The sequence below is a fragment of the Phocoena sinus genome, chromosome 6 (genome assembly GCF_008692025.1).
Source record: "Phocoena sinus isolate mPhoSin1 chromosome 6, mPhoSin1.pri, whole genome shotgun sequence".
In the NCBI taxonomy this organism is placed as follows: Eukaryota; Metazoa; Chordata; class Mammalia; order Artiodactyla; family Phocoenidae; genus Phocoena; species Phocoena sinus.
The window spans coordinates 9,446,249-9,461,698 of record NC_045768.1 but is presented as its reverse complement, the minus strand read 5'-3'; positions in this window follow the sequence as shown (position 1 = coordinate 9,461,698).

The following is a 15,450-nucleotide window of genomic DNA, read 5'->3' as shown; positions in this document are numbered from 1 at the left end:
ATTAACTTCCAGCCAGTTCATGCAGCCTGCAGAGGGCTCCCAGGCTGGGCCCTGCAATCTCTGTTTAAAAGAGCGATTTGTGGTGATGGAGAGGCGTTCCACAAGCCAGCGCCAGACAGACTTACTTGTGGACCCGAGCAGAAGGTCTGAAGACGGTTAAAAGGAAGACAACTTCCCCACTAAAAACGCAGTGGGCTTTACTGCCCACCGATAGCCCACATGGTGCCCTGGGAGTCACCATGGCAGTGGTCAGGGCTGGGCAAGGAGGACAGACAGATGCTACAACCTGGGCTCAGCTCCAGGGTTTTGCCATTTGCCAGCTGTGTGGCCTGGGCAGATTTCTCCACCTCTCTGAGCCTTAAGTTCCTCACCTGAAAGGAAGGCAAAGCAGGCACCCCTCCTAGGGCTGCTGGAGGGGCGGTGAGGTGAAGGGGTCAGGGCTTCTCACAGTTGCGGCCCAATTCCCAGGCTCTGTGTCATCTTCGGTGGGTTGGGGAGGACGTAGGCCCACATCTGGGCTGGAGAAAAGCCAGGAGGGCAGCACTGAAGGGTCTAATTTTCAGACACCAGTGGGTCAGGCTGTTTTTGCACAAGCAGCTCTGGGTTCACGTATGATTTTGCTGTTTTCCAAGTCTGAGAAAGCCAGCGGAGGGGGCCAGGGCACCGTGGTGGCCTACGTGCTCTTCTGTCACAGAGGGGTCACACAGGTGCCAGTGGAAGCTGCCTAACGAGTAGCTGAGGTGGCAGAGGCAGAGCAGTGAGATGTGACCGGGAGGAACCAGGGGACTGCCCGGACCGCCCAGTGTGGCCTCCTTGCCAATTTGCTAGTGACCCTGTACCAGGCGCTTAACCTCAGTGCCTCAGAATCTCCATCAGTACAGTGAGGGGAGCACTGGGCCTGTGGACCTCAGGAGGTCCAAAGAGGCAGCTCGGGGCTTGAGGAGGGAACCGGGGTTCAAGGGCTGGCTCTGCTGGGATTTGCTGCGTGACCTTGGGTGAGTTCTGTGCCATCCTGGGCCCCAGTTTACATGTTGGTTCCCAGGGGTTGGTCTGGCTGGTCCCCATCATCCCAGCCGGGGGGGGGCTGGGATTCTGTGGCCCGCAGATGGAGAGCAATGTGACAGAGCAAGGTTGTACGGAGGAGACTTCCTGCCTGGGAGGTGCCTCTAAGCAGCCTCCTTGCACGGTCTGGGGGGCCCTGGGCCGGGCAGAGAAGAGGAGACAAGTGTCCAGACAGCTGGGCTTCGGTGTCGATCACACCTGGTATGAATCCTGGCTCCACCCCTGGCCCTGTGTGACCCTGGACATGTGTCTCCTCCATTCTGAGCTTCAGTCTTCTCAACTGTAGCACAGGGCAGATGGCAGTACGTGTGACCATGGCACCTTGGGGGGAGAGAGTTGGGCACAGTGTCTGGCTTCCAGAGGGCTTAGTAAGTGATGCGTTTTGTTGGTGGTCTTAGTAGGGTTGGGCAGATTCAGAACCAGGGGAGTGGTGGGATAACACAAAGGTGGGGAGGCCAGGGCAGGCCCAGGTTCTGGGAGTGGAAGGGTTAAGTCTCCATGGAAACAGGCATGCATTATTTATACAGCCTAATAAATAAAACATTTATGTGGTAGGCTAATAAATTCCCTCACGCAAAGCAAAGTAAGCTGTGATTTAAATATCGGTCTCTGCTGGCTGGCTGAGTTATGGAGCCTGCTCAGGGGGACCTTCTTGGTTTTACACCTCCATCTACTGGAGGGAGGGGGAGGGGAAGTGGAGGAGAGGGAGGGGGAGGGGAAGACCCTCCCTAGGAAGTGGCTTTCTGGGCCCTCCAGACCCCAGGCCTGAACCTCTTGCTGCCCCTTGCTGTGGCTCTGACTCTCCCCACCCTCAGCTGCGGTGCCGCAGGGAAACTTTCCCCAGAGCCATGGAGGGAGGGTTGGGTGGCAGGTGGGGCTGGTCTCTGCCCTGGCACTCGCCTTGTGGACAGAGGCAGCCAGAGGTAGTGGCAGCTTGCCACAGTGTCCTGGGAGCAGTGGCTTTTCTGGGTTTGAGGGGCTTGGAGATTGTTGGGTAACAGGAGTGCACACTCGGAGGCTTGGGGCCCTGCCTGGTCCTTCCAGGGAGGGGGGTGGCATCTGGGCAGTGCAGCGGGTGCTGGGACAGCTGGGGAGCTGAGATGGGGGGTTGCGGTGGGTGGACATAAACAACCAAGAGCGGGGCAGGGGGCTAAATCCAGTGTCTGGGGAGATGGAGGGTCCCCGCCCCTTGGCCTCTGCTGTTCTTGTCTCTCATCTCTCTGCAGTTTTATCTCACTGCTTTCATCACCTCTCTCATTTGTTTTGCTGTTTCTGCCTGTCTATCTCTGTCTCTGTCTCCTTCTCTTGCTGTCTCTCTGTTTCCCTTCTTCCTCTGCACTTCTGTCTCTGTCTTTCACTGACTCTCTAGTGTTTTTCTATTTCTGTCCCTCTCTCTCTATCTCTGTCTCTCTCTTTGTGTCTCTCTGTATCTCTGTGTCTGTCTCTGCCTCTACATTTGTCTGGGTCATATTCTCTCTCCATCTCTGGTTCTTTACATCGCTGTCTCTTTCTGGGGGAATCTCACACGGCAGGGAGAGGGGTCCTGTGTGCTTGGAGCAGAATGTGTGAGGCCCCCGCTGGGGCTCCAAGGAAGCCTGGTTGTGTAGGAGGGGCCTCCTCAGGGTCTGAGGGGTTGAGCATTTGTCTGCGGAACCCTAGGGAAGTGGGCTCAGGGTCCACCCACACCACTGTGATGGGGGTTCCATTGGGCCCCCTTAGCTGGCAGGCCTTCTCAATTCTGTCCTCAGGAGAGTAGAAGCCACCAAGTGGAGGCCTCCCCTGGAGAAGCCTGAGAAGGGGAGCTGACACTTTGGACAAGCTCTTCACATTGGAGCTTGACCCCTCCTCTTGGCCACTCCCTGGGGAAACAGTCCTTGGCGGGGGTGCTGGAGTGAAACCCAGTGGCGATGGAACCACACACTTGGGGTGACCCTCCCTCTCCAACCGCTTCAGCTTCCTGCCAACACCAGGGCCTGGGTCTCCAACCTCTTAGGGGCTGCTTCCCAGGGCTCCCAGCCCTCCAGCTGCATGGCTGGTCAGGCTGCTTTCCCCCGTTCTAGTCACCTGGTGCTACGTAACCAATGACCTCAAAACATAGGGGTGTAAAGCAACCATTTTATCATGATTCTCTGGGTTGGGAACTCAGACACCAGCGGGTCAGGCAGGGCACCGAGGAAGTGGCCCTCCTCCTCTGGTCCCTATGTCTGGGGCTGGTGACGCTGGAACGGCTCGGCTGGGACCGTATGTCTGAGGCCTCACACTGTCTCTGCGTGGCATCTGTGAGGGCTGAAATGCCCTGGCGGTTGCTTTACTCACATGTCTGGCCCCTGAGCTGGGTTGGATGGACAGGGATCTGGGCCGGCATGGCTTGCTCTCTCCTTGGGCTTCCTCAGCACGTGGCCGTCTCGGGGTATATAGTGGAACTTCCCGAAGGGCACTGCCTTCCCAGAGTGAGCACTGCATCATAAACTGCCCTTTCTGTTAAGTCTAGGCCTGGACCTGCCCAGGCATCACTTTTGCCAGACCCCATTGGTCAAAGCTGTCACAGACCAACCCAGATTCAAAGGGGGTGGGGGATGGACTCACCGCTTGATGGTAGAATGGCATGTACGTTCAGCGAGGGAAGGACTTGGTGACAGCATTTTGGGGATAAGGGACCACATCACCCAGTGCTGTGGTGGAAGGGAAAGCCTCCTCTCTTCACCCCAGGCTGGGTCAGGGCCTGAGCTTGCAGGCCAGTTGCTTTAGGGTTCCAATCCCAGTTCTGGCCCTCACTAGCCTCTTTTGGGGATTTCAAAAACAACAAGAATGTGACTTCCACTGATGGAGCACCCACCACATGGGAGGCAGCATCCCATCCTCCCTGTCGCTACCAGGGACCCCCGGGCAGTGCCTGCCTCCTGAGGGTTTTGGCAGCTGCCACAGCAAAAGGTGCTGAGTCCTAGAGCGGGGACCTCGCGCCAGAGGTCTTGGACAGGTGGGCCGTGGAGGAGACCTGCGGTGGACCTTCTCCCTTGTTCAGGGGAGATGAGGAGGTAGAAGCCCCAAGAGGACTGGCTCTCGTACTTGTGGGAGACCCCGGGCAGAGGGGCGGGGGGCGGCTCACTGTGAGGCAGGCAAGCCTAGTGGTCAGGACCACGGGCTTTGGAACCAGCCTGCCCAGTTCTGTTCCTGGCTCCACCATTTCCTAGCTTTGTGGCCTTAGACAAATTATTTCTTAATTCTGCCCTTTGTTTCCTCTTCTGCAAAATGGGGGTGTTAAGAGTACCTGCCTCATGGGGCTGCTGTGGGAATTAAATTAGTTAACATTTTTAAAGTGCTCCTTGAGTGGCTGGCACACAGGAAGCACCGCACGTGTGTTCTCTGTTACACACTGCAGTGAGCACTTGTGTGTGTGTGTGTACGTGTGTGTGTTGGGGGATCCTGCAATGGCTGGTGAGCGCTTAGTGCCAATCGGTCCTCATACTGGTGGCACCTGGGATGTTTGGGACATCTCTTGACTCTCTCACCAATTCTGCCAGGGAGTTTCTTTTATCCCCATTTCATAGATGAAGAAAGTGAGGCTCTAGGAGCTGAAATGACTTGCCAAAGTGAACCTACATACATGTCCAGTTGGTAGCAGAATCACAGAAAGAGAAGCTATCTCAAGTGACTTTAAAATGCAGGATTTTGGCTATATATATTTTTGTATTAAAATTAATTTCACTAATCACATTGTTGGTGAAGAGTTAGTCGTGTCATTCTGAGGCTGTTGTGTGCATATAGCAAAGTAAAGCAGACGAAGAATTATGTTGGTGTCTTTTTTTTTTGAATTTTATTACACAGCAGGTTCTTATTAGTTATCCATTTTATACATATTAGTGTATACATGTCAATCCCAATTTCCCGATTCATCGCACCACCACCACCACCCCCGCCACTTTCCCCCGTTGGTGTCCATACGTTTGTTCTCTACATCTGTGTCTCAATTTCTGCCCTGCAAACCACTTCATCTGTACCATTTTCCTAGGTTCCACATATATGTGTTAATATACGATATTCGTTTTGCTCTTTCTGACATACTTCACTCTGTATGACAGTCTCTAGATCCATCCACATCTCTATAAATGACCCAATTTCCTTCCTTTTTATGACTGAGTAATATTCCATTGTATATATGTACCACATATTCTTTATCCGTTTGTCTGTTGATGGACACTTAGGTTGCTTCCATGACCTGGCTATTGTAAATAGTGCTGCAATGAACATTGGGGTGCATGTGTCTTTTTGAATTATGGTTTTCTCTGGCTATATGCCCAGTAGTGGGATTGCTGGGTCATATGTTAATTCTATTTTTAGTTTTTTAAGGAACCTCCATACTGTTCTCCATAGTGGCTGTATCAATTTACATTCCCACCAACAGTGCAAGAGGGTTCCCTTTTCTCCACCCCCTCTCCAGCATTTGTTGTTTGAAGATTTTCTGATGATGCCCATTCTAACTGGTGTGAGGTGATACCTCATTGTAGTTTTGATTTGCATTTCTCTAATAATTAGTGATGTTGAGAAGCTTTTCATGTGCTTCATTGCCATCTGTATGTCTTCTTTGGAGAAATGTCTAATTAGATCTTCTGCCCATTTTAGGATTGGGTTGTTTGTTTTTTTAATATTGAGCTGCATGAGCTATTTATATATTTTGGAGATTAATCATTTGTCTGTTGAGTCGTTTGCAAATATTTTCTCCCATTTTGAGGGTTATCTTTTCATCTTGTTTGTAGTTTCCTTTGCTTTGCAAAAGCTTTTAAGTTTCATTTTGTCCCATTTGTTTATTTTTGTTTTTATTTCCATTATTCCAGGAGGTGGATCAAAAAAGACCTTGCTGTGATTTATGTCAAAGAGTGTTCTTCCTTTGTTTTCCTCTAAGGGTTTTATAGTGTCTGGCCTTACATTTAGGTCTCTAATCCATTTTGAGTTTATTTTTGTGTATGGTGTTAGGGACTGTTCTAATTTCATTCTTTTACATGTAGTTGTCCAGTTTTCCCAGCACCACTTATTGAAGAGGCTGTCTTTTCTCCATTGTATATCCTTGCCTCCTTTGTCATAGATTAGTTGACCATAGGTGTGGGGGTTTATCTCTGGTCTTCCTATCCTGTTCCATTTATCTATATTTCTGTTTTTGTGCCAGTACCATATTGTCTTGATTACTGTAGCTTTGTAGTATAGTCTGAGGTCAGGGAGTCTGATTCCTCCAGTTCCATTTTTTCCCTCAAGACTGCTTTGGCTATTCAGGGTCTTTTGTGTCTCCATACAAATTTTAAGATTTTTTTGTTCTAGCTCTTTAAAAAATGTGATTGGTAATTTGATAGGGGTTGCATTGAATCTGTAGGTTACTTTGGGTAGTATAGTCATTTTCACAATGTTGATTCTTCCAATCCAAGAACATGGTATATCTCTCCATCTGTTGGTATCATCTTTAATTTCTTTCATCAGTGTCCTATAGTTTTCTGAGTACAGGTCTTTTGTCTCCTTAGGTAGGTTTATTCCTAGGTATTTTATTCTTTCTGTTACAGTGGTAAATAAGAATGTTTCCTTAATTTCTCTTTCAGATTTTTCATCCTTAGTGTATAAGAATGCAAGAGATTTCTGTGCATTAATTTTGTATCCTGCTACTTTACCAAATTCATTGATTAGCTCTAGTAGTTTTTTGGTGGCATCTTTAGGATTCTCTACGTACAGTATCATGTCATCTGCAAACAGTGACAGTTTTACTTCTTCTTTTCCAATTTGGATTCCTTTTATTTCTTTTTCTTCTCTGATTGCCATGGCTAGGACTTCCAAAACTCTGTTGAATAATAGTGGCGAGAGTGGACATCCTTGTCTTCTTCCTGATCTTAGAGGAAATGCTTTCAGTTTTTCACCATTGAGAATGATGTTTGCTGTGGGTTTGTCATATATGGCCTTTATTATGGTGAAGTAGTTTCCCTCTATGCCCACTTTCTGGAGAGTTTTTATCATAAATGGGTGTTGAATCTTGTCAAAAGCTTTTTTTGCATCTATTGAGATGATTATATGGTTTTTATTCTTTAATTTGTTAATATGGTGTATCACATTGATTGATTTGTGTATATTGAAGAATCTTAGCATCCCTGGGATAAATCCCACTTGATCATGATGTATGATCCTTTTAATGTGTTGTTGGATTCTGTTTGCTAGTATTTTGTTGAGGATTTTTGCATCTTTATTTGTCAGTGATATTGGTCTGTAATTTTCTATTTTTGTAGTATCTTTGTCTGGTTTTGGTATCAGGGTGATGGTGGTCTCATAGAGTGAGTTTGGGAGTGTTCCTTCCTCTGCAATGTTTTGGAAGAGTTTGAGAAGGATGGATGTTAACTCTTCTCTAAATGTTTGATATAATTCACCTGTGAAGCCATCTGGTCCTGGACTTTTGTTTGTTGGAAAATTTTTAATCACAGTTTCAATTTCGTTACTTGTGATTGATCTGTCATATTTTCTATTTCTTCATGGTTCAGTCTTGGAAGGTTATACCATTCTAAGAATTTGTCCATTTCTTCCAGGTTATCCATTTTATTGGCATAGAGTTGCTTGTAGTAGTCTCTTGGGATGCTTTGTATTTCTGTGGTGTCTGTTGTAACTTCTCCTTTTTCATTTCTAATTTTATTGAGTCTTCTCCTTCTTTTTCTTGATGAGTCTGACTAATGGTTTATCAATTTTGTTTATCTTCTCAAAGAGCCAGCTTTTAGTTTTATTGATTTTGCTATTGTTTTCTTTTTTCTTTTTTTTAAATATAATAGTGTTTACTTATTTTTACTTGTTGACAGTTTGCTTTATTTATTTATGGCTGTGTTGAGTCTTCGTTTCTGTGCGAGGGCTTTCTCTAATTGTGGCAAGCAGGGGCCACTCTTCATCGTGGTGCGCGGGCCTCTCACTATCACAGCCTCTCTTGTTGCAGAGCACAGGCTCCAGACACGCAGGCTCAGTAATTGTGGCTCACGGGCCCAGTTGCTCCACGGCATGTGGGACCTTCCAAGACCAGGTCTCAAACCCGTGTCCCCTGAATTGGCAGGCAGATTCTCAACCACTGCACCACCAGGGAAACCCTATTGTTTTCTTTGTTTCTATTTCATTTATTTCTGCTCTGATCTTTATGATTTCTTTCCTTCTGCTAGCTTTGGGTTTTGTTTGTTCTTCTTTCTCTAGTCCTTTAGGTGTAAGGTTAGATTGTTTATTTCAGATTTTTCTTGTTTCTTGAGGTAGGCCTTGTATTGCTATAAACTTCCCTCTTAGAACTGCTTTTGCTGCATCCCATAGGTTTTGGATCATTGTGTTTTCATTGTCATTTGTCTCTAGGTATTTTTTGATGTCCTCTTTGTTTTCTTCAGTGATCTCTTGGTTGTTTAGTAATGTATTGTTTAGCCCCCACGTGTTTGCATGTTTTACATTCTTTTCCCCTGTAATTCATTTCTAATATCATAGCATTGTGGTCAGAAAAGATGCTTGATATGATTTCAATTTTCTTAAATTTTCTGAGGCTTGATTTGTGACCCAAGATGTGATCTATCCTGGAGAATGTTCCGTGTGCACTTGAGAAGAAAGTGTAATCTGCTGTTTTTGGATGGAATGTCCTATAAATATCAATTAAATCTATCTGCTCTATTATGTCACTTAAAGCTTGTGTTTCCTTATTAATTTTCTGTTTGGATGATCTGTCCATTGGTGTAAGTGAGGTGTTAAAGTCGCCCACTATTATTGTGTTACTGTCGATTTCCTCTTTTATAGCTGTTAGCAGTTGCCTTATGTACTGAGGTGCTCCTATGTTGGGTGCATATATATTTATAATTGTTTTATCTTCTTCTTGGATTGATCCCTTGATCATTATGTAGTGCCCTTCCTTGTCTCTTGTAACATTCTTTATCTTAAAGTCTATTTTATCTCATGTGAGTATTGCTACTCCAGCTTTCTTTCGATTTCCATTTGCATGGAATATCTTTTTCCATCCCCTCACTTTCAGTCTGTATGTGTCCCTAGGTCCGAAGTGGGTCTCTTGTAGACAGCATATATATGGGTCTTATTTTTGTATCTATCCATACAGTGAGCCTGTGCCTTTTGGTTGGAGCATTTAATCCATTCACGTTTAAGGGAATTATCAGTATGTACGTTCCTATGATAATTTTCTTAATTGTTTTGCGTTTGTTTTTGTAGGTCCTTTTCTTTTCTTGTGTTTCCCACTTAGAGAAGTTCCTTTAGCATTTGTTGTACAGCTGGTTTGGTGGTGCTGAATTCTCTTAGCTTTTGCTTGTCTGTAAAGCTTTTGGTTTCTCCACTGAATCTGAATGAGTTCCTTGCTGGGTAGAATAATCTTGGTTGTAGTTTATTCCCTTTCATCACTTTAAATATGTCATGCCACTCCCTTCTGGCTTGTATAGTTTCTGCTGAGAAATCAGCTGTTAGCCTTATGGGAGTTCCCTTGTATGTTTTTTGTCATCTTTCCCTTGCTGCTTTCAATAATTTTTCTTTGTCTTTAATTTTTGCCAATTTGATTACTATGTGTCTTGGCATATTTCTCCTTAGGTTTATCCTGTATGGGACTCTCTGAGCTTCCTGGACTTGGGTGTCTATTTCGTTTCCCATGTTAGGGAAGTTTTTGACTATAATCTCTTCAAATATTTTCTCGGGTCCTTTCTCTCTCTCTTCTCCTTCTGGGACCCCTATAATGTGAATGTTGTTGTGTTTAATGTTGTCCCAGAGGTCTCTTAGGTTGTCTTTATTTCTTTTCATTCTTTTTTCTTTATTCTGATCTGCAGCAGTGAATTCCACCATTCTGTCTTCCAGGTCACTTATCCGTTCTTCTGCCTCAGTTATTCTGCTATTGATTCCTTCTAGTGTAGTTTTCATTTGTTATTCTGTTGTTCATCTCTGTTTGTTTGTTCTTTAATTCTTCTAGGTCTTTGTTAAATATTTCTTGCATCTTCTCGATCTTTGCCTCCTTTCTTTTTCTGAGGTCCTGGATCATCTTCACTATCATTCTTCTGAATTCTTTTTCTGGAAGGTTGCCTATCTCCACTTCATTTAGTTGCTTTTCTGGGGTTTTATCTTGTTCCTTCATCTGGTACATAGCCCTTTGCCCTTTCATCTTGTCTATCTTTCTGTGAATGTGGTTTTTGTTCCACAGGCTGCAGGCTTGTAGCTCTTCTTGCTTTTTCTGTCTGCCCTCTGGTGGATGAAGCTATCTAAGAGGCTTGTGTAAGTTTCCTGATGGGAGGGACTGGTGGTGGGTAGAGCTGGGTGTTGCTCTGGTGGGCAGAGCTCAGTAAAACTTTAATCCACTTGTCTGCTGATGGGTGGGGCTAGGTACCCTCCCTGTTGGTTTTTTGGCCTGAGGCGACCCAACACTGGAGCCTACCTGGGCTCTTTGGTGGGGCTAATGGTGGACTCTGGGAGGGCTCATGCCAAGGAGTACTTCCCAGAACTTCTGCTGCCAGTGTCCTTGTCCTCATGGTGAGACACAGCCACCCCCCCCCCCACCTCTGCAGTAGACCCTCCAACACTAGCAGGTAGGTCTGGTTCAGTCTCCTATGGCGTCACTGCTCCTTCTCCTGTGTCCCAATGCACACACTGCTTTGTGTGTGCCCTCCAAGGATGGAGTCTCTGTTTCCTCCAGTCCTGTTGAAGTCCTGGAATCAAATCCCACTAGCCTTCAAAGTCTGATCCTCTAGGAATTCCTCCTCCCATTGCTGGACCCCGAGGTTGGGAAGCCTGGCTTGGGGCGCCTGGCTTGGGGCTCAGAACCTTCATTCCAGTGGGTGGACTTCTGTGGTATATGTGTTCTCCACTTTGTGAGTCACTCACCGAGCAGTTATGGGATTTGATTTTATTGTGATTGCGCCCCTTGTACCGTCTTACTGTGGCTTTTCCTTTGTCTTTGGATGAGGGGTATCTTTTTTGGTGATTTCCAGTGTCTTCCTGTCGATGATTGTCCAGCAGTTAGTTGTGATTCCAGTGCTCTCACAAGAGGGAGTGACTATGTTGGTGTCTTTTGAGGACTAGGAGTTTTTGTGTGGGAGAAAGGAAAACAGATGGAAGTTCTATGAAGTTAAAAACCTGCAGTCCTGAATTTGAATTAGATGTGATAAAATTCAGGATGCATTTTATCTAGAAATTTAAAAAACATATTGCCTATCTCTGCCCACTGAAAAGCACTAAAAATGTTGAACAACTCAGTAGCTATGAACATCCCTAGGACTCAGAGTATGGTCTCTAAATGCCAACTTCCCCCAAAAGAAACCAGGATTTATTATATAAATGGTGACCTTACCCTAGACCTACCCTACCCAGGTCTAGGGTAAGAAATGTATGAGATGAGCCTGGAGTATTTTGTCTTTCCAGAAAGCAAAAGAATATCAAATACTCCTAAGGTTATTCAAAAGGACTCAGAAGCAAACCAGGAAAAGGCTCCCATGACCATTAATGGGTCAGTTTGAACACAAACAAAGATAATAGCTGCAGTGGGCTGAAACACATCAAATATGTTTAAATCCATCAGTTCATAACGACATTAAAAAAAACCCCAACTCTGATAGGTCATCTTTGGAGGATGTTAGCATTATTTTGAAAACTGGTAAATAAAGGGGAGGAATCAAGTATTCATCTTGCCATTAACATATGAGCATTTCCTCAGGTAACCAGTTAATTGAGGAAGGGAAATTTCTCTTTATAGAAACTATCCAGGTAATAAGTGAAGAAGGAGTGAGTGATGAATTAGAATGCCACTATTTTGTAACTTCTAATAAAATAATGGATCTAGGCACTGAACTGCAATAGCTGCAAACACCTCCAAAAGAAAGAAAAGATGACCAGGCATAGATGTATCTCTCGATGGGAGTAGCAGCACCACTTATGAAGCAGTGCTGCCAAAAAATAAAATAAAATCTGATTAAGCCTCTACCAAATACCAACTTATAGGAAATATAGGGGATGGTGGAACATGCTGCATGATACTGTGGGGGTGCAGTTAGCAAAATCAGACTAGTGGGATATTCTACAGCAGGGGTCCCCAACCCCAGGGCCATGGACCCATACCGGTCCATGGCCTGTTAGGAACTGGGCCACACAGCAGGAGGTGAGTGGCGGACGAGTGAGCAAACTTCATCTGTCTTTACAGCTACTCCTCATCACTCGCATTACTGCCTGAGCTCCACCTCCTGTCAGATCAGCGGCGGCATTAGATTCTCATAGGAGCACAAACCCTACTGTGAACTGTGCACGTGAGGGATCTATGTTGCGTACTCCTTATGAGAATCTACCGTCTGATGATCTAAGGTGGAGCTGAGGCGGTGATGCTAGCGCTGGGGAGTGGCTGCAAATACAGATTATCATTAGCAGATAGGTTTGACTGCATAGAGACCATAATAAATTAGTTGCTTGTGAACTCATATCAAAACCCTACCAGTGAGTGGCCAAGTGGAAACAAGCTCAGGGCTCCCACTGTTTCTGCGTTATGATGAGTTGTATAATTATTTCATCATATATTACAATGCAATAATAATAGAAATAAATTGCACAATAAATGTAATGCACTTGAATCATCCCAAAACCATTCCCCTCCCACCCTGGTCCGTGGAGAAATTGTCTTCCATGAAACCAGTCCCTGGTACCAAAAAGGTTGGGGGCCACTGTTCTACAGGACAAATGATCTGGTTTCTTCATTGAAACATTAAAAGGAAACGAAAGAGGGCTTCCCTGGTGGCGCAGTGGTTGAGAATCTGCCTGCCAATGCAGGGGACACGGGTTCGAGCCCTGGTCTGGGAAGATTCCACATGCTGTGGAGCAACTGGGCCTGTGATCCACAATTACTGAGCCTGCGCGTCTGGAGCCTGTGCTCCGCAGAGAACAAGAGAGGCAGCGATAGTGAGAGGCCCGCACACCGCGATGAAGAGTGGCCCCCGCTTGCCGCAACTAGAGAAAGCCCTCACATAGAAAAACGAAGACCCAACACAGCCATAAATAAATTAATTAATTAAAAAAAAAAAAAAAGGAAACGAAAGAATGGAGCAGAAGCTATAGATTAAAAGCAACCAGAGAGACATGTCCATCAGTTCAAAAATACAGACTTTATTAGTTTTTAATTCAGACAAACTGTATGAAAAATGTAATAAGGCAATTTGGTGAATATAAACCCTGATTAGATTTTACATAGTAAAAAATTATTATTAATTGTTTAGGTGTGATAATGGTATTTGGTCATTAAAAAAATCTTGTAGAAATACAACTGAAAGCACAAATGAGTTGATAATATGTCTGGTATTTGATTCAAACTTAGCTAGGAGTCAGGAGTGGGAGTTTTAGATGAAATAAGACTGTCCGTGAGTTGAGAATTGTTGAAGCTGGGCATGATTATATGGTTTACTTTAGTATAGTTTTGTACAGTAACATTTTCTATGATCAAAATAGAGATGTGGAATTTTCTGTAGTGAACTTGAGTTAAAATTTTTTTTTAAAGTTTTAAACAAAACAAATCAGTAACTCCTGGTCCTCTCTCTCTCAACCTAGCAGGCCACATTCAGGATGCCTAGGCCACCCCAACCTGACTTCCACATTTCTTGTGAAAAGACTTCATACATTTCCAAGGATCTTTATTTATTCTTTCCTTTACTGACCACCCACCCAGGTGGACACTGCCCTGCTGAGATACTTGCTAATAAATTTCCTAAACTTCCAAGCAGTTCTTATTGAATCAAGAATGAGGGGCTTCTGTGACAATGGCTAAATTTACTGAGTACTTACTCTTTGCCAGGCACCTTGCTGAGCACTGGCTGTGCACTTTATCCTTAATACTATCTATCCTTACTAAAAGGATAAGCTGGGATTTGAACCCAGGTCTATTTATATCAACAGCCATACTCATAACCACTAGACCATTTTGCCCCAGGCATGGAGCAAGCAGCTTGGATTCCCATTGGTGTGTGTTGTGGAGGGGGAGACTTCTCAGCCAAAAGGTGAATGTGGTCAGCCATGGGAGGCACAGGACCACTGCCTAGGCCCTGGGAGGTGGGGAAGTTAGGAGTCAGGAAATGCAGCTAGGCTGGAATCCAGATGGGGGCAACTGGTAAGAACCAGGAGTCTTCAGGGGGTCTGTGGGCCCAGAAACCCCACAGCCTAAATGGCTATGGTCAGCAGTGGATGAAAATGGTTGAAAGGTGACTCCTACAGGAGCCAGGCACCTCAGTAAAAGGAAGCAGCCAGGAGCGTGAATGTGGAGCTAGAGGAGAGAAGGTGGTCCTCCATTAGGTCCAGGACTCTGCCCAATGGCTGGAAGCTACAGGCCTAGGCTGAGGTCTCCCTCATCACCCAGCCTCCCAGGTCTTAAGGTTCAGAACATGATTTGGACACAGGGTGCTTCTGTTTTTGGAAGGTGCCTCTGTGCATCTGTTTTCTCAACCCCAGTCTTATCATTCTAGAAGTGGGCAGTGCTGGGCTCAGAAAGCAATCATTTTCAGAGATGGAATGATTTTAAAGGAAATTATTATGTTTAACCACATCTTAAATGGAGAAAACAAAGGAAAGTTTAAGTATTAATTAAGAACGTTTTGCCCTTGACGTCCAAAGGAGGGCCTCTGGAGTGTGGAGTTCCAGAGTTTGGAGAAATTATAATGGCAGAAACACCACCTAGAAACATGACTAAATGGAGGGAATAAAACTCATTTGGTTAATATTCTCAATGGATTCACATGTTTATAGCTATAAAAAAGCCATGTGGCTGACAGGGTCTTGGTGCTCCAGCAGGGTGTCAGGCCTGAGCCTATGAGGTGGGAGAGCCGAGTTCAGGACACTGGACCACCAGAGACCTCCCGGACCCACGTAATATCAATCGGCGAGAGCTGTCCCAGAGATCGCTGTCTCAACGCTAAGACCCAGCTCCACTCAACGGCCAGCAAGCTCCAGTGCTGGATGTCCCATGTCAAACAACTAGCAAGGCAGGAACACAACCCCACCCATTAGCAGAGAGGCTGCCTAAAATCATAATAAGGTCACAGACACCCCAAAACACACCACAGGACTTGGTCTTGCCCACCAGAAAGACAAGATCCAGCCACATCCACCAGAACACAGGCACCAGTCCCCTCCACCAGGAAGCCTACACAAACCATTGAACCAACCTTAGCCACTGGGGACAGACACCAAAAACAACGGGAACTACGAACCTGCAGCCTGTGAGAAGGAGACCCCAAACACAATAAGTTAAGCAAAATGAGAAGACAGAGAAGCACACAGCAGATGAAGGAGCAAGGTAAAAACCCACCAGACCAAACAAATGAAGAGGAAATAGGCAGTCTACCTGAAAAAGAATTAAGAGTAATGATAGTAAAGATGGTCCAAAATTTTGGAATAGAATGG